The 19,837-nt window shown below is 38.1% G+C and overlaps 1 protein-coding gene across 10 annotated transcripts in view; it reads left to right on the forward strand.

The window, feature by feature from the left end:
• Positions 1-19,837, forward strand: part of GHR (growth hormone receptor) — a 227,464-nt gene that overhangs the window by 80,859 nt on the left and 126,768 nt on the right. The window contains exon 1 of one of the 10 annotated variants that reach the window (XM_045565752.1): positions 12,053-12,067. The exons of the other annotated variants lie outside the window; for them this stretch is intronic. The gene's annotated coding sequence lies outside the window, so the exon portion shown is untranslated. Of the gene's footprint in view, positions 1-12,052; positions 12,068-19,837 lie in introns of those variants that run through there. 10 annotated transcript variants of the gene reach the window in all.

A 19,837-nucleotide genomic window follows, 5' to 3' on the forward strand; every position in this document is an offset into this window, starting at 1 on the left:
CACCACTGTTTTTTTGTGGCTGAGTAGTACTCCATGGTATACATATGCCACATTTTATTGATCTACTCAAGTGTTGATGGGCACTTGCATTGTTTCCACATCTTTGCAATTATGAATTGTACTACTATAAATATTTGAATGCAGATGTCTTTTTTATAGAATCTCTTTTTTTCCTTTGGGTAGATGCCCAGTAATGGGATTGCTGGATCAAATGTTATCTCCATATTACTTTCCATAGAGGTTGTACTAGTTTGCAGTCCCACCAGCAGTGTATGAGTGTTCTTATCTCTCTGCATTCATGCCAGCATTTGTTGTTTTGGTACTTTTTGATAAAAGTCATTCTCACTGGAGTTAAGTGATATCTCATTGTGGTTTTGATTTGCATTTCCCTGATGATTAGAGATGTTGAGCATTTTACTTTTTCTTGCTGATTTTCCTGAGTTCTATATAGATTCTGGTTATCAGCCCTTTATTGGATGTGTAGCATGCGATATTTTCTCCTATTCTGTAGGTTGTCTGTTTGCTGTCATGATAGTTTCCTTGGCTGTGCAGATTTTGATCAGGTCTCACTTATTTATTTTTTTTTTTGTTGCTGTGTTTGCCTTTGGGGTCTTCTTCATAAATTCTTTACTGAGGCCAATCTCTGTAAGAGTTTTTCCAACATTTTCTTCTAGAATTCTTATAGTTTTATGCCTTAGGCTTAAGTCTGTTATCCATCGTGAGTTGATTTTTGTGAGAGGTGAGAGGTGTGGATCCTGTTTCAGTCTTCTACATGTAGCTATCCAATTTTCCCACCACCATTTATTGAATAAGAATTCTTTTCCCCAGTGTATGATTTTGTCTGCTTTGTCAAAGATGAGATGGCTATATGAGGATGATTTTATATCTGGGTTCTCTGTTCTGTTCCATTGGTCTATGTCCTGTTCTTGTGCCAGTTCCATGCTATTTTGGTTACTATATATAGCCTTAGAGTATAACTTGAAGTCTGATAAATTGATGCCTCCCAATTTGTTCTTTATGGTGAAGGTTGCTTTTGCTGTACAAGGTCTTCTCTGGTTCCATATGAAGCATAGAATTATTTTTTGTAGATCTGCAAAAAATAATATTGGTATTTTAATAGAGATTGCATTGAATTTGTAGATCACTTTGGGTAGAACTAACCTTTTCATAGCTATTTCTTGTAATTTGTGGTGACTAAACATGACTCCTTAGCCAAGCTTACCAAGGTCTTAGTCTATTTGTGACTGCCAGGGGGAGAGAGATTGTGAACTATTTGTTAATCTTTCGTCCCTAAATCAGAATGTTTCACTGGAGTACTTGAACACTTGAACTACTATGCTTCTTGTAGGCTAGTGAGAAAAACAGCTTTTTTTCCCCCATTAATCAGACTTTGCTGACACCAGACCTCTGGGAAGCCTTATGACAAGATCCAGCCTGTGCAATATCACATATGATTTGCTTTTCTTCTTGGAAGGGACATTCTGTGGCTTTTCTCTGGAATCTATGAAGAAAATGTTCCTCAGCCTAGAAACTGGGATTGAGAAAGCTCTTTTTCCTGGTCATACAGCGATAAATCTTGTGAGGGTCAACTGTTGACCCATGAGGGTGGGCTGGGTGGATACAGGGTTGGTTGAGAGTCACGGATTCAGTGACTGGAACTCTCCTGAGTAACTGTTCTAGCCCAGCCCTCTTAGGATTGTCACAGGGATATATGTCCTATATATGGAAAGTCATCAGAACCTCTCTTTATCTTTCTGTGTAATTTTTTATGGACTTGCTATTTTTGACTCTGGGCCAGGGTATAGATTTAGAGCTCTTTTACTTACTTTGTTTTATGTTGTTATTTTTTTAATGTACAAAGGGTGCTGCAATAAACACCTATGCACCTATACCCAAATGAATATATTGAATGTAAGTAAACATTTTTCCTATATGTACTTCTTAGCTGTTCTTTGTGAAGAAACAAATTATACAGATAAATTTGAAGGCCCCTGTTTTACCTTCCCCAGTCTCACTCTGCCACCCCAGAGTGTTAGTATTTGTGCAGTCCTGTTTTATACTTTTTAAATTTTTACTACATATATGAAACATGCTTATTTTGTACATAAAACATAAATTATTTCTGGATTTTAAAATGTACATATCTTTACTGTAAGTATGGAATGTATTCTGGAAATTGCTACTTTTATTACCAAATATTTTGGTTTCAGAATTTATCCTTGTTATATATCCCTAGTTTGGTTTTTAAAAAATTGCTGTATACTTTCTATAAAAAAGACACCTGTACCCAAATGTTTATAGCAGCACAATTCACAATTGCAAAGATGTGGAAACAACCCAAATGCCCATCAATCCACGAATGGATTAGTAAACTGTGGCATATGTATACCATGGAGTATTACTCAGCTATAAGAAATAACGATGATACGACATCTCTTTGGTTCTCTTGGAGAGAATTGGAACCCATTATATTAAGTGAAGTATCCAAAGAATGGAAAAACAAGCATCACATGTACTCACCAGATAATTGGTTTCCCTGATCATCACCTAAATGCACATCGGGGAAGGATACCAATTGGATATCAGACTGAGACGGAGGATGGGGGGAGGGGATGGATGTATGCCTACATTATGAGTGCGTTGCACATCATCTGGGGAATGGTCATGCTTGAAGGTGCTGACTCGGGGAGGTGGGGGGGTGGGGGGAGGGGATGGAGGTATGACTACATGGTGAGTGCCAGGTGCACTGTCTGGAGAATGGACACGCTTGAGGCTCTGACTCAGGGGGATGGGCGGGACATGGTCAATGTATATAACCTGAACTTATGTACCCCCAAGATGAGCTGAAATAAAAAAATAAAAATAAAAATACCACAGTTTGTCTGTTCCCATATGACTGGAATTTGAATTGATTCAATTTTTAATCGTAATAAATGATGCTGAAATAAATATCCTTAAACACTTCCCTTAGGACATGTGATAGAGTTCTTCTGGCATATATATCAGTGTTCTCGCTGTGTCTCAGGATGTGTGCAATTCCATGTCTGTTAGAAATTGCCAAATTGCTCTCCAAAGCACCTATACCAATTTCCACTCGTATCAGCAATGTGTGAGAACCTTGTTTCTCAGGTCATTGCCAACACTTAATTATCATCAGATTTAAATTTTTGACAATTGATGAATGGTGAATCACTATCTCATTGTTTTAATTTTTGTTACCCTAATGATCTATAAAATTGGGCATAATTTTTATAGGGCCATTTGAATTTCCTGCTATCTGAATTATCTATTTCTACTCTGTCTATTCTTCTATAGTGTGTTCTCCTCTTTATTAATTTATAGAAATGTGTGTGTATGATCCTAAAATATATATCCTAATGTGTATATTTATATTTCTCATGTATGTATAACTAATTCTTTGTTGAAAAATTTGTCTCCCCATCTGCTGATTGCATTTTAATTTTCTGCGTGACATCTTTTAATACAGATAATTTTTAAATGTTTTAAATTTTTTATTTTAAATTATGGCTACATAATGGTTGTACCTCCTTATGGGGGTACATGTGATATTTTCATATAAGCACACAGTGTGTAGTGACCAAATCAGGGTCTTTGGGATACCATCACCTCAACCAGCTATCTTTTTTTGTGTTAGAAATATTCCAATCCCACTCTTTTCATTATTTTGAAATATACAATAAATTAGCTATAGTCACCCTATTGTGCTACTGAACACTAGATCTTATTTCTTTTATCTAACTGTATTTTTGTACCCATTAACCATCCATTCTTTATCCTCCTTCTCCTTTACCATTCCCAGACTCTGGTAACCATCATTCTACTCTCTGTCTCCACGAGATCAATTGTTTTAATGTTTAGCTCCCACATATGAGTGAGAACATGAGAGATTTATCTTTCTGTGCTCTAAATTATTTTAATATACACCTGAACATTTTATCTTGAATTTATAGAGCTCTAATTAATCTGGAGTTTATTTATATGTAGGGTGCAAAGCATGGATCTAACTTTTTTTCCTTACATGATAAACTAGTTGTCTCAACACCATTTACTAAGTATCACAGTCTTTGTTTAATGCCTCCTCTGTTGTATACTAAGACCCCATATATGCTTTGGTCTTTGCTAGAATTTTTTATTTTTCCTCTGTTGATCTCAACTTTCCTATCCCTACAAGGTACCTACCATATTGTGCAAGCACTGTACCTTTATACTAAGCATTTTTATCCTGTACTGCATAATAGTGAGAATGCTTCAAAAGTTTCACTTTAATTATGCTGTTAGATACTGTATAGGTTTCGGTGGACATATTTTTGTCAGATTAAGAAAATTGCCCTGTATTTCTAGTTTATTAAGAGAGTTTATCATAAGTAACTACAAAATTACAAATAATGTTTTTTTGCATGTTAGGATAACCATTTGATTGTCTCTTTTATATTAATGCCATAGATTATATTGATAGGTCCTTCTGATATCAATCTATCCTTATATTCTTAGTCTAAATCTTACTTGAATGGGATGTGTTACTATATTTTATTTCTCTCTTTTTTAGAATGTCCTAAGCATATTTTGGTAGATTTGGTTTTTATAGGTGTTGGTTTAAAGTAATTACTTTTTAGAAATGTTTCTTTGAGAAGCTAAAAATGCAAAAGTTTTTATTTCATCTTATATCAAATATTGTATTTATCTAGGAGTAAGGATTCTTCATTTTCTACCTGTTGAGAATGAAAACATTCACAGAACACAAGCCTAAATCATTTCTGCTCCTGTTTCTAAATTATGGGAAGCCTATCACCTTTCTAAGAGATATGATCAGCCTCAGCTTCTCTCCCTCCCCCTTCCTAGTCTCTCTGGTGGAGTATGCCCTCCCCAGTCCTCCCTATTGTGGATGCCCCCACCAGGTGTTTTTTAAAGCAGCAGAAGGCTGCCTGTGTTTGCCCCATGTTCTCATGCATGCCCAGTCATGCTACTCACTCTCACATCAACCAACATCAGTGTTCCCACTTTACAGGCATTATCTATTCTCTCAAACAAAGCAGAAAATCTAGCACATCTTAATTATCCTTTGAGACAGTCTGTACTATTTTCCTTGTTTTTATGACCTAGAACTTATTTTCATCTTTTTCTAATCAATAGGAAATGTGGTCCAGGTTGTTTTTTATGAGCAACGTTTAGTTGCTTTAGCCATCATGTTTCACTTTTTTTAAATCACTATTTATTTACTCCTCTAATAAATACTTATTGCATGCCTTCTCTTGGCCTTCTATTGGTTGTTGATGCTTGGAAATACAGCAGGGAACACAATAGACAAAGTCTCTAGACTCATAGTTGACAATCTAGTAAGAAGAGAGAGACAAAAAACATGTAAACAAGTAAATATATAATATATCAAATAAAGATAATTGCTTTAGAGGAAAAAAGTAGTGTAAGGATTGTTATTTATCTAAGTCATCAGCAAAAAGCTCACAAATAAGGTGACATTTGAATTCATACTTGAAAGAAATCTGAGGGAAAAGTATCCTACGCAGAGGGGACAGCATGTACTGTTTAGGGTCTTCAAGGAACATCAAAGAGGCCAATGTTGGAGCAGAATGAGCAAGAAGACTGCAGTGGTAAATGGAGGCAGAGATAGTGGGGTGGAGGTGGGGAGGGGAAATCAGATAAGACTTTCAGACCACCGTAAGTACTTTGTCATTTACTGTAAGTGAGACCGGATGCCATGCCAGAGTCCAGAACAAATAAGTGGCATGTTCTTGTTTTGGTGAGATCAATTTGGGAGTTAGAAATAAGCAGATATGCTAATTAAGAAACTATTATAATAATCCAGATAAGAAATGTTGATGGCTTGGATGAGGGAGATAAAGATGGAGATGATAAGAAGTGATCACATTCTGGATATAATTTGAAGGTGTGTCTAAGAGGATTAGTTGATAGAGTATTAGTTATGGGATATGAGTGAAAGAATAGAGGAAAGGCCTGAGAGTCTGAAAAGATGAATATGATGTTTACTGAAATGGCCAACACTGTAGAATGAACAGGTTAGGAGGGTAAAATCAAAAGTTTCTTTATAGATCTATAAGTTTGAGATGCCTATCAAACATGCAAAGGAATTATTAAACAGTCAATTGGATATATGAGCCCATAGTTCAAGGAAGAGGTCTGGATTGAAGTTGCAATTTGGACAACAGCATCATATATTTGGTATTGATGTCATGATTCTGAATGCAATCACCTAGGGAATAAGTATAGAAGATAAGAGAGGAGAATAATTCCTGGGGATATTTCAATGATAAGTGTTTGGGAAAATGAAGAGGACAGAGTGAAGTAGACCAAGATGAAGTACGCAGTGAAGTGAGAGAATCCATGGATCATGATGTCCAAGATAGAAAATTAAGACAGTGTGTCAAAGAGGGGGAAGTGCTCCACTGTGGCAAATGTTATTGATAGGTCAAATAAAGTGATTAAGAATTCTCCAACAGATTTAGCAATGTGGAGGTCATTGGTTACCAAGGCAAAAGCTACTCCATTGGAGTTAAAACATGGTTTGGATGGGTTTAAGAAATTGGGCAAAGAGGAATTGGAGATAAGTGTATAAGACAATCTCTTCAAGAAGTTTTGACTTAGAGGGGAGTAGAGAAATGGGTCAGTAACTTCAGGGGCAATAACTGAAATAGGAAAGAGGTGAGTTTTTTTTTTTTTTTCTTTTTCTAAAAGAGAAATTTTAGCACATATTTAAGATGATTCTTGTCTTCTTGCAAAAATAACTCCTTTAAGTATAATTTGAATGAAAGAATTTAGGTAGTAAACTATCTTAGTTTATTTCTTGAACACTTTAAAAGTTTCATTTGTCTTCTGGCATCTGTTTTTGCTAAAGAAAAATCTTCTACTAGTTCATTTGACTTTATTAGTAGGTAATCTGCCTCTTATTTATAGTACTTTTTAAGATTTTTCTGTATCCTGATATCATATGATAGATCTTTTCATTATATTGCTCAGTGATTATTGTGGACTTTTAATCTGAAAATTCAACCTATTCTTTAATTTTGTAAAATTATCAGTAATCTTTTCCAAAACTAATTCTTTGCAGTTGAAATGAATAGTCTCCTTTGGAACTCTCATCCTATGTATACTGGAGCTTCTCAATCTGCCATCCATGACTCATAACTACTTTCACATTTTTCAGTATTAGTATCTTAATTAAAAAAAAATAAGTAAATAAACCTGCCATTGCAGTGTTTGGCACAGATGAAGAAGTTCAAAGTATAAACTTGTAGTGCCATGTTGGCCAGCAATTCTGGCGTTGGATATTTTTTAAAGTTACTCTTAAGGTTGATATACCTTATCTGGCAGTTGGTCTCAAAATCAAGTGAAGGATAAAAGCCTAACGGTAGTGTGATGTCAGCCTGGCAATATCAAGCTGATTAAAATGCTCTCTCCCTTTTTCTCTTCCTGCTGAACCCTCATCCCTAGAGAATAATGAGGAAGCTTTCCTTTAAAAGGTATGTATAAAATAGCAGAAAGAAAAAAGACAGGAACTCCAAGAAGGGAATCCAGCCAAAGTAGAAGGACACATATAAGTAATTCACGGTAAATGTTTCAAAGAAAATTCAGCCTCACTGATTCTCAAATATAAATTAAAACAATGGCAGGTGATTTTATTAATTAAATTGGCAATGATAAGAGGAAAAGGAAGATTTCGCTAACAGTTTTAACAGTGAAATTGAAGTTCTCTGCTGGTCTGAGTCTAAATTAGGACAGTTTGAAAGCAATTGGGTGATATCTATGAAAAAAATCTCATAAATGTTCCACCCTTTCATGCAGCAACATTGCTTCTGGGAATCAACCATTAGGCAATAAATGGAAATACAGGCCAAATTCCCTCCCCACTAAGAAATGTTTATTGTAACATTATTTATAGTATTGAAAAACTAGAAACAGTCTATATCAGTGAACCACAAATTTTTTGATTGCCACCCATATTAAGAAAATATTGGGTCTGCATAATAACCCAATAGACACACATGCATCAAAAAGTTCCACATAAAGAAACCATCCAATCTATTCCTATTCATTTAAACAAGCCAATAAATAAAGCAGGCTTTGATCCACTAAATTGATCCCACAACCTAAGCATAGATTGTGATTCATAGTTCGAAAAGCACTGAACTGAATAGCCAGTAACAGGAATATGATAGCATATTAATTAACACAAACATTAAATTTTATGCTCATACTTTTTGATTATGTTTTTGTTTTGAGACGGTCAGAGGGATATGATGCTCCTCAAGCCAGCAAGGAAAAGAATGTTTCCAGCTAACTTCATATAACGGGGATTGACTGTAACAATACCAGATCTCTGCTGTGGTGCCCAGCCATTCTCGTGTATCTCTCAATTCTTTGTTGATTCAAATGAAATCAGCCTGGCTCAGCTAATATTATCTGATTAGCAATTCTTTGTTGATTCAAATGAAATCAGCCTGGCTCAGCTAATATTAACTGATTAGATTGAAAATGAAGTCCTGACACCAAAGGCTGATCAATAGGAAATGGTTGAAATCAGATGTTGGGTGACCCAGACAGATTCTATCTGCTTGGAGAAATTGCAAGGGAGAGGAAAGCGAGATCAAGGACATCACAAAAGAATCTATGAAGGACAATAAGACATTGAGAGAGAGATACATGAGAAAAGCTACATTTCCTTGAAAAAGTAGCAATATAATTAGCAGGTACTTAAGAGACTCTAATGTTAAATGGGAAAAAATAAAAAACAATAAAAGAGACAACTTTTTATGTGGAGTCTGTTTTCAGTTTTCTTTAGAAATTTTATTAGAAAGAGACAGAAAAGGAATCCAGGATTTATTTTATGCTATATTAGGACCTACCAAATTTCTACATAAGCAAATATTATCTGTTTATAATCAGAAAAAAATAGTCAAAACTGACTCTGTGGAAATGATTTCTCACAAACAATCATCATCTACCCTTACTCTCGATTTAGCTCATCTTCTTGATATAAATTTGAAGTGTCTGTGAATAAAATTTTGTCTGAAGCAGAAAGCCTTATCTTTGTCCTACATACATCATCTTAGAGTATATTGCTCAGCCTAAAATTGGTTTGTGGGGGGTGCAGGTACAAAACCCTGGAAAGATATAGTTCATGCTCCTTTTCCCAAGGTTCTTCACTTTCCTACTCTCTTATTATAACTCTTATTTTTTTATTTAAAAAAGCTGCTGATGACTTGAGATTTTCGGAATTTGGTTTCAAGTAAGGTAGGGCAGAATATCACCTATTTTTGTTAGACCAAAATAATATTTCTATCTGATAAGGATATGCCTTTATATATTTCTTGATAATTCCCAAATAAAACTATTCACAATTTCTAACAGTTCCAAATCCTTCTGGTTTCAGCACACTAAGTAGGATTCATAGCTCTCTTAGATAAGGAAGCCATATCTCGTAAAGCTCATAAAAAAGCCATATCAAAATGTCATGTGTTCGGGTACATTTTTTTCTTTATAGGTATCAAGAGTAAAATCTCAGCTTATGTTTTTACACAGTGTGATTACTCTTTCCCATAACTCTTTCAGCTGAGTGTGAAAAATTAGGAAGAAAACATTTCTCTTTCAAGGATAAACCAGCAAGATCTAGGCTGGTTAGTCACAAAACCACTGGCTACTTGGTCCTTAACCTGTGTATAAACCTTCATTGGTAGGGATCCAACTTCATTGGGAGTCCCAGAAATTTTTCACAGGTCTAGGTAGCCCTCATCCATGTGTTGGTGATCCAGTCCATTGACGTCCAAGCCAGCAGAAGTGAAGAAGGGAAGGTGGAGAGAATGCTCCTTTCCTTGAAGGATGTGGATGCCACTTCCACTCAGGTCCTGCTCACCACAATGGAGTCATGTGACCACAGTTATCTGCAAGGTTGGCTGGGAAATGTTGTCTTTCTATTACTAATTGAAAGTGGAGAGAGTGAATATTGGAGGCAACTAATAAATATTAGTTAGGTTGGGGTTAGGGTTAGGGTTAACTAGTAAATATTAATTAGTCCATGTCATAGATTGTGATATCAATAAACTAGTAAATATTAGTTAAACCACATCATTGATTGTGGTATTAATCCTATGAACAAAGGAAAGACATTTAAATGTTTTATTCAGAAGGATGTCATGTTGGTAGTTGCGTTTCACAGCACGTGTGTGTGTGTGTGTGTGTGTGTGTGTGTGTGTGTGTGTGTGTGTATGAGAGAGAGAGAAGGGGAGAGAGACAGAATGGATTGGAGAGAGCCCATCTGGGTGTTGGGAGACCATTCCTCAAGTCCAAGTGAGAAATGCTGGCTGGGACTTGGGTGATAGCAGTAGAAAGGATAGGGGATGATGAAATGGACTCAAATGATACTGAAGATATAACATTGCCAGATGAAATAGAGGCCAAGGAGGTAAAGAAAACGTCTAGATAACTCCTAGGTAGAACCCTGAGTTTAGTTTTGGAAATGTGCTTTAGAGGCATCTGTCAGGCAAGTGGTTTCTACACATTCATGATTTCAAAACAAATTAACCACGAATTTACAATCAGTGAAATTCTCAAATCCAGTCATTGTTAATTAAACCATTTAAATGAATTTTTCCCTCTGAGAGGTTTTTAACTTAAAGGGGTTTGCAAGTATTGCATGTCACAGAATGGTTTATTGCATGTAAACATAGGAAAGCTAGCTAGGCAGAAGAATATTGAAACCAGCAAAAGGCCCAGCTAATTCTGGCAGCAGTCATAAATCATGAACAGTCTTCTTGTGCTGATAGTGTGGAAAGGAATATTGGTCACACACAGGAATATGAGTCACACCATCTTGCATGTATGGCAACTCAGACCACACTCAGTGTTGGATATCATCATGATTGTTCTAACCATGTGAGCAGCTACAAGAACTATGACAAAGCTTCTGAGCTAGAAAGCAGTCCTTTTGTTGTTGTTGTTGTTGTTGCTCATGTATGTACTTCACTAAATGTTTAGTATTTTGTACCTTTTAGTTGTGATCTTTTTTCCTAAGAGATACCTACTTCCTTCTGTTAGAAGGTAATTAAAAAGCAATGAAAACTGCATTTTCTAAGTGCTGTGTCCTTCTGCCCAATTGACCAAAATATCCTTAGTTGATTAGGACTTTGGTGGGTTGGGATGAGGGGACTAAATAATTAATATGCAAGAAATACTAAGGGTTTTCTGGTCAACTACTTTATACTACTGATTCTATGGTCAAATGTTTATGATAAAATTAAGGATGCCAGGACTTCCAGTGGGCACAGTGTTCTGGAATTCATTCATTCATTTGTTCCTTCATTTAAAAGGTATTTCATGTGCTGCACTCTGGGCACTTGGATACATTTACCCAGAGAACACAACAGATAATCACTTCCATTTTTGCTCTTGCCCTCCTTAGAGAAGGGATAGGATTGGATTCAGATACTCTATCACTCTCTTCAACCGCTCCATACCTTACCTTTTGTGCTTAGCCCTCTTCTCAGCTGATCTGGCTGCCTTCATTGCAATAGGCCTCATGAGGCTCCAGCCCAGGCCTGGCCTTCACTTCAGCAGGCAGAGCCCAGAGACGTCCTGGGCAAAGGTCGGGGGATTTGTATGTGAGGCAATGGTCTGGTGTGATTTAATTTATTCTTCTGGTACCAGATTTGTATGTGTGTGTGAGAGAAAGAGACAGAAAGATAAAGAGAAAGAAAGAGGGGCGGGGAGAGAGAGACAGAGAGAGAGAGAATGATTGATTTTTTGGGAAAGGGGGGAGATTTTGCAAAAGTTTATATATCAAAGCAGCAAGATCGAGAAGTTAGAGACTAAGACGTGTCAAGCCGTGACCAAGAAGCTTCTTTGGGATCCTACTTTCAAGCCCACTTTTTCTGCCAGATTTTAACCCAATCAGTATAATATGATCTTCTTGCATACATGACTAAATGAAAAAGGAAACTTAAAAGGTTCTTGTTATAAAGCCTGAAGGAAACAATACGAAAATTCAGCCTCTATTTCAGAAATACCTACCGGACTATAGGTTAGTATTCCATTATGGCTTTTTTTTTTTTTTTTTTTTCCGTCTACTTGCTTTTACATTTTTTAGATGTAAATTTCCCACATGGCTTAGGCAAGATGTTTTCCTTTCTCCTCCTACCCCATTCTTCCCACTTCTGGTGTAAGTTTTCTTTGTTCACTCTTTCCTCTACTTCTCGGCCTTCTTCCTTTCTATTCTAAGCAAAACTTCTTTTTCTTGGCTCGGACTTTATAAAATACTCTTGTTAGGTAACGAAAGCCTTTGACTGCCTTCCTCCCTGTCTGATCACCATTGAGGTATAATTTGGGTTTCCAAAGTTTGTTCTCTGAGGGAAGGGCTAGTTTTCTGAGCATTTGAGGAGCAGGTACGTTTTGAGAAAGTCAACAGAGATTATAGTTTGCACTCAGAAAACACTTAAAGGTTTTAATTCTGTTGCATGTCTTATGTTTCAACAGTTAGTTTACATTTGGAAAAGTATTGTAAAGAAGAAGTGACACCACAATTGCATGTTTGTTTTGCATCTTCTTCAGTCTGCGGGATGGTGAGCACTTTGAAGGAAAGGAAATAAGGCTTTTGTCTTTTTATGCTTCTAGCCATAGCTCTTTGCTGATTAACTCTGATTATTTGGGTTTCTTACTTCATGCCTAATGAAAACCCACCCCGTCAGGCCTGACGTGATGGGAAACACCACTTATTCTATCTCACTATAAAACACTCAGGTAAAATTTCAACAGAAGGACATTCTCCCACCTTCTCTAAACACCTATTTTAAAACAGTATCCAGGGATCCCTGTTCATTTCTTCAACAATTCATTTAAAACTGGATGTGCTAGGTAGTAGGGAGTACAAAGATGACCCCCAGGAGAGAGAGGAAAAAAAATCATTGATTCTTTCTAGTACTGTTAATATAATAGAGGGTTGTCACAGCTATTATAGAAGCCGAGAGGAGAGGCATCTAACTTCACCTATGGCAAGTGGGGGGGTGTTGCTAAGATGCTTCTAAGTTGAAGTGACCTCAAGGGAATGAGTAGCAAAAATAAGCGAAATAGGAAGAGCACCAAAGGCACAGGGGCCAGAGATGTGAAGAGCTTGGAATCTTCTGAGAAGATATCTCTGTGGACAAAGGAAAGGGGAGGTTTGGGGAAATGGTGGAAAACGGGAATGGAAAGGTAGAAAGAGGCTGAATCAGATCACACAGGGCTGATGTCCCTTTCTAAGAGTTTATCATTTGCTCTGGGCGGGGGGTTGTTGAAACAGAGACTGGAGATCTGCAGTTTTAAAAAAGCACTGTGATGTCAGTGTGGAGAACAGAGTTTTGCAAGGTTCTTAACCAGGATTATTTTGGGGAAGTCCCATTCAGTTCAGATGTGAGGGCTGGTTGTGAGTAAACTCCTTTCCTGAATTACTCTAGGGCTCTTGTCCTGCATCAAAGAAGGTGGCAAGGGGAACTCAGCTCCTGTTTGGTGGGGTGAGTGAGCAGCCAGACAGTGGGGGCAGGTCAGAAGAGCCGGGTCATGGTAACTCTGTGCCCGCACTTGTGATTTCTTTGTACTGACTGCCTAATGATAAATGGTGTTACGTATGACACCACATACGAGCTTGGGGGTAAGTGCATATTTTTTTGCTCCTTGAAATGCTTCTTTAAAGTAGTCAATAACAGGTTGAAGACAACATGGAGTACTGAAAAGGCCCATTGGACTGGGGACGGGAGACCTGGTGCGGCTCTCAGCTTGGCTGTCACCAGCTGCAGCAGCTTAGACGCATCCTTTACCTCTCCGGGCTTCCCCTCATCTGTAACATAAGACCTTTAGACTAAAGTGTATTTAGGGCCCCACCCAGCTCCCGACTTCCGTAATTGTGCCTCTGCCTCCCCGTAGGTCCCCCAGGGCCCCGTCATCACTAACCTTGGGCTTCTCACCATTCTTATTAATAGAAATACTAGTGAAGCCATTTGTCTCCAAACCAGTTGTATCTTAAGGAATCTAACCTAGTGAGCATGGGAAATGATTTTCAAAGAAAAAATTAGTGATTGATGTTCTGTCCTGATGGAAAAGGGAAACAGCCACTTCACACATCTTCTAAATTCCTCTGCTTTTTCCTTTTTTTCCTCTTGACCTTTTTTGCCTGTCTCTCCTGCAAAAGTAGAGAGCAGTTTGGATGGAGAGTTCGAGGGGACTTAGAGTCAGGCACCGATGGGGAGGCTGAACTGTGGGAAGCCAAGTTCTGCCATTCAGGTGGAGCCCACGCAGAATTTCGATGTATAACTTTGACCTTCCATATCTTTCTGGGATTCTCTTGTACTAGCAGGTTATGTTCTGGCTGCCCAAAGTTCAGCCCTAGGCCCAACCTCTGACCCCATCTTTTCTCTTTTACTGGAACACAATTATCTTAAAGATCCAGAAACTACAACTAGATGATATTGTTGAGGTGGGGAGAGAAGTTTAGTGGCTCTGGCCTACGTTATACCACTGACACCTCCCCCCGCCCCCAGCACACATACATGCAGCACACATCTGTTCACTCATCACATATAGCAAGGCACTCCGGGGGTACGTACGGGTAGAGTCAGGGTGATAAGTTGATGGAATAGGTCTGTGTCTTGCCCTGAGGAAATTTCGAGTCAGCAACACAGGCACTGAGAGCTCATCTGTTCCACACGCAGAGGTTCATCATCTTGTGACTTGCATGTTGTGGCATATTTTAAAGTAAAGGTTAAAAAAAAATCCGTGTAGGCACAGAGGAGTGAACAGTTAAGTCTCTTGGGAGTATAGAAGGCTTCATGGAGGTGGTGATGTTTGAATGTGATTTCAAAGGGTAGGTAGATTTTTGATTTGTCTGGTAGCAGCCTTGAAAGCAAAGATAGACCACGAAGGAGTCAGGAGGCTGTTGGAAGTCTGGAGAAGAGGTGAGGCAGTAGGGCTAGGGTGGGAGGAGAAGGTGCTGCATTCCAGAGAGAATGCTGAGGTAGAATTGCCTCCTTATGGTGATAAGTTAAATGTGAGAGGAGATGGTGTAACCAGGTATCTAGCTCAGGTAAGTGGGTGAACCCTGATCTCATTAAGAAAGATAGGAAATGAACATGCTTATTCATTAGGTAGGGATTAAAGGCGGGTAGGAAATGCTGACTTCGATTTGGATGGGAGTTATTTTAGATGCCTATCAGCATAGCATCCAGTTGTATTATTTCCCTGTGTCTGAGGCACCTGCCCTTTGATTCTTTGGCATTTAGATGATGCTACGTGTGAGCTTCCCCCTGGAGATTTTCCATAGGTTTCCTTCCTCATGTGAGTAAAGTTTTAACTGGTAACATGATCACGAGTGGTTGAAAAATAAAAATTTTATTCAAATCAGTTTTCAATGAGGGGAAGATGAATGTTTTCTTACTGTTTACAAGATGTAAAAACTGATTTCACTTAAGCAGATTGTAACAAAAAAGTGTTTGCCTGTTCCTTTGACTTCCTGGTGAGCAGACAGTCTCTGTGAATCAATAGTGGTTTAGGGTTTGGCTCAGCCTGCTGGTTTTAATCCTCCTCTGCCAGCTGACTGATTTAGGAGAAACATGCCAGGTCATTAAATTACAATTTCCTGAGTTATGCTGTGGTGGTCCCGTAGGACAGTAAACATAAGCCTCCTGGGAATTGAACTTTTAATTCAGGAGGACTGAAAACAAACTTTACAGTGCAAGATTTGTGAGGACATGTTACAAAGACTGGCCTTCCCCTTCCATACCACCTTTCCCTCCATAAATACATGTTCCTTATCCTCATCTTTCCCCTACCCTAGTCTGTTTTAGATTTTGACCTTGGTTTTGATTTACTTTCCCATTGACATACCACCTGCTTTTTAATTTCCTGGTTTGACCTGATATTCAGATGAAAATCAAGGCTAGAAAACTGATAGAGACAGAATCTTCCAGCCTTTCTCACTTTCCCTGGGACCATCTCATGTTGATTTACATGTACAAAAAATAAATTGCATCAGTTGACCCAGAGGTGATCAGACTCTAGGGGCCTGATTTATACTAGCCAAACTCAAGAGATGGGCCAATACACCAGCATGCCAATACATTTGTTTATTCTCCATTGCACTGTCAAGCAATTTCATTTCAGCTGTATTAGTTTTCCAGAAAGACAGTGAACCCAGAAAACAAGAATCAGAAGATCATTTGACAACTGGAGATTTGGAATAGACAGGACTGAATGACCTTAAGGGAGCTCATTATTGCACCTGTCTCTGTCTTGGGATATTCTTGTTAGCTGGTCAAAGCAACCTTGGCCCCAGATAGTTGCAAGAGACAAAGCCATAAATTATTTACTATCTAATTATTTTTAACATTCATCTTCATTAATTGATGGAACTAGATTATCTCTAAAGTCTCTCCTGGATCCAAATTGCTATGCACTGCTGAAAAGCTCCTCCTTATATGGACATGTTTCAGTGGTAATTGGGTTATTATCATCCTGATTAATGTTTAGGAATTCAACCTTGGGCTCAATAATGGACTTTTAGAGACTGTATTAATTTTCTATTGCTTCCATAACACATTATCACAAATTCAGTGGCTTAAAACAACTCCCATTTATTATCTCACAGTTCTGTATGTGAGAAGTCTGGATAAACTGTGGTTCAGCTGGGTTCTCTGCTTAGAGTTCACAGGGCCGAAATCAGTGTTGTTAGGACTACATTACCTTCTGGAGCCGCTGGGGATGAATTTGCTTCCAGGCTCATTCCAGTTGTTTCCATGAATTCAGTCCCTTGCTGTGGTTGGATTGTGTTCCCCGTTTCCTTGCTGGCTGTCAGCTCGGAGCCAGTTTTTGCTCTTAGAGGGTGTCTGCATTGTATCTCATACTTGCTCTATGGTCCCCTCCAGCAAGGGTGGATCAAGTCCCTCTCAACTTTCACAACTCTCTGACTTTCCTTTCTCATGGACTGACTTCCTCATCTTAGCTTACAGGTTCTATCTGGATGACTACCTGAGCTCACCCAGATAATCCAAGATAATCTTCCTATTTTACAGTCAGTTGATAGTCACCTTAATTACATTTGCAAAGTCCCTTCATGGCAGTCCCTAGGTTAGTGTTTGATTCAATTACCAGGGAGATGGTAATCTTGGGGGAACCTCTTTAGCATCCTGTCTACCCAATTTAATCAGTGACACTTTGAAATAATGTCATTACTTACGTGATCATGTCTGCAGCTGGCTAAATTTCATCTACACACATGTATTCTTTTAATTTTGCCATTTAATAGGATAATATTTTCTAATCTTATTTTCATATTTTAGTATTTCAACCACTTGACATAGATTGTCATCTGTTGCAAAAAAGCACATTTATTGATTGGTTGAATGGGGGAGACTGATATTTCTTTTCTCTCCCTCCACTCAGGTGAGGAAAACTCCTTGGGGCAGATGAACTCTATCGTCATAGAAGTTACAGCCCATTTGGTTTGCATTAGGCCAGTGATTCTCAATTCTAGCTACATTTTAGAATCATATAAGAAAAATTTTAAAGTATCAATACTCACCCCACCCTAAAGATCCTGATATATCTATGGTAAAGCCAGGACATTGTTTTTTAAGTTCCCTGGTTGATTCTTGGCTGAGAACTATTGATAGGCTCCAAACATTCTATTTTGGAGATAAGGAAGCAGAGGTTGAGGATGATAAATGACTCACTTAAAGGCTCAGAACTAGTGACAGATCTGGTGCTAGAGTTCCAAGTTCTGTGCCACAGACAGAAAGTTTATGGTTTAGTTGTATGTAGAGTTCAATGCTCAGTGATTATGTACAAAGGAAGTGTTGAGAAGATCTGGAACACCATGTCTTCTTGCTTTAGTATCAGGCCTGTTTCTTTCTAGAACTTTAAAAACTATTAGACCTTGCAAAATAACTGTTTAAAGGTCTCTTCGCAGCAGCTTGAACTCCACTGTGAGTAATAATAAACACAGATATATCCATAATAGCCAAGGAGCTGAACACATGGACCTCCACAACCTTTCAGTGCAGTAGCCACTAGCCACATGTAGCTACTGAACATGTGAAACGGGGCTAGTCCCAATCAAGATGTGCTGTGAATGTAAAATACACACCACATTCAGAGATTCAGTTTGAAAAAAAAGTGCAAGATATCTCATTAATACTTTTTACATTGATTACATTATGGAATGATATTAATAATATCTGGGATATATTGAGTTAGATAAAATATATTATTAAAATCAATGTTGTCCATTTCTTTACTTTTTTAATGTGGATCCTAGAAAATTTAAAATACAACATATGTGGCTGGCATTTGTGGCTGACATTATATTTCTGTTAACACTGTTCTAGAGAGCACTTTTATTAAAGCTATTAACAATAAATGGTTCATGTCCACCTCCTGTGATCTTGAAGAGTGAAGTGGTACATTGTAAACTTCCTGTAGATGAGACATGACATTGATCCGCCCTGTGTTTGCCATCTATCTGGCAGCCAGTCAGTCTGGCCGAATAGACTTCTTTCTATTTTTACGTATAGGCTTAAAGGAGGCAGGGTGATGCCCCCATGTCATGGAGAAAGCACACCGCATAACTCTTAAGTAATGTACCCGAAAGTAGAACAGGTGCTCTTGGAGTTTCTAAGGGACAGAGATGAATATTATATCCCTTGAGCAATAAAATAACAGTTCTTGAAGAAACTACTATGTCAGCATTTATGAATTATCACAGTCCTTGACAGGCCCTGTGCACTGGAAATATCATGATATCTACCTGTCTTCATAATTTAAATCCAAATTTTACCCTTTCTCTTTTTCTTGCTCTCTGTATTTCCTGATTCACTGCTATGCTGATCATGTGTTTAGTCTGCCTACTTTACCGTTTAAGGAGCGTGGGAAAGCAAAGGCAGGCCTTGGAGACATCAAGCACAGTTCCAAACTCTACCCAGAAATATTCTGTCTTTGGGAACCTGGAACATTTGCTTAACCTCGCAAAGCTTCTCTAAACTTCCATTTTCTCATTTGTAACATGAGGCTCTGTCCTGCAGGCTCTGTGTGAAGGCTGAGTGAAATAACAAGATGCCCTGCACACTTACTCATTGGGCAGATTGGTGGACATCCACTCTGTGGCAAGCCCAAGGCTAATTGTTAGGAATACAGTACTGAGTGAGGCACAGCTACTGCCTCCTTTTAGCTCGCAGCTAAAAGAAGAGAAGCACAAGGAGCCTGGTAGCATTAGGACAGGGGCAGCCCTCAATGAATGGCAGCTATTAATTATACCACACAACTCCAGATTCAGCTTATCACAAAATTATGGAAGAGTGTTCAAGTGAGGAAGTTGAGCCCATGGTGATTAAGTGACTGCCTCAGTCACCAAGTCAGGCAATGCTGGGCTGGCTCCAGGGCATGGGATTGCTGACTCCTCCTCTACTAATGCTTTTCCCAGGAGATCACATTGCCTCACTCTTGGTTTCCCAACTTGTTTACCTTAAAAGAACAACTTTACCATGTTGGACTTGATAAAAGGAAAGAAGAGTTTCTTTTAATTTTTGCTGCGTATGTTATCAGGGGATGCTAGTAACTGTCTTTAAAAACCTGCATTTTTATTACATTAACTCTAAAGGAGGCAGAAAGTACATTTCTTGAAGATATAAAAAGCATTTAGTACACTGTGACTTATTATATTAATCATTTTTGGATTATTATCTCATCAAGATAATGAATTTTTTTGTTTGAAGAATTTGTTCTATGAGAACTTGTCTCCCATGGCTTATTCATTTCCTCTTAGATTGGGTGA

This window comes from Lemur catta, chromosome 12, assembly GCF_020740605.2.
Source record: "Lemur catta isolate mLemCat1 chromosome 12, mLemCat1.pri, whole genome shotgun sequence".
Taxonomy (NCBI): Eukaryota; Metazoa; Chordata; class Mammalia; order Primates; family Lemuridae; genus Lemur; species Lemur catta.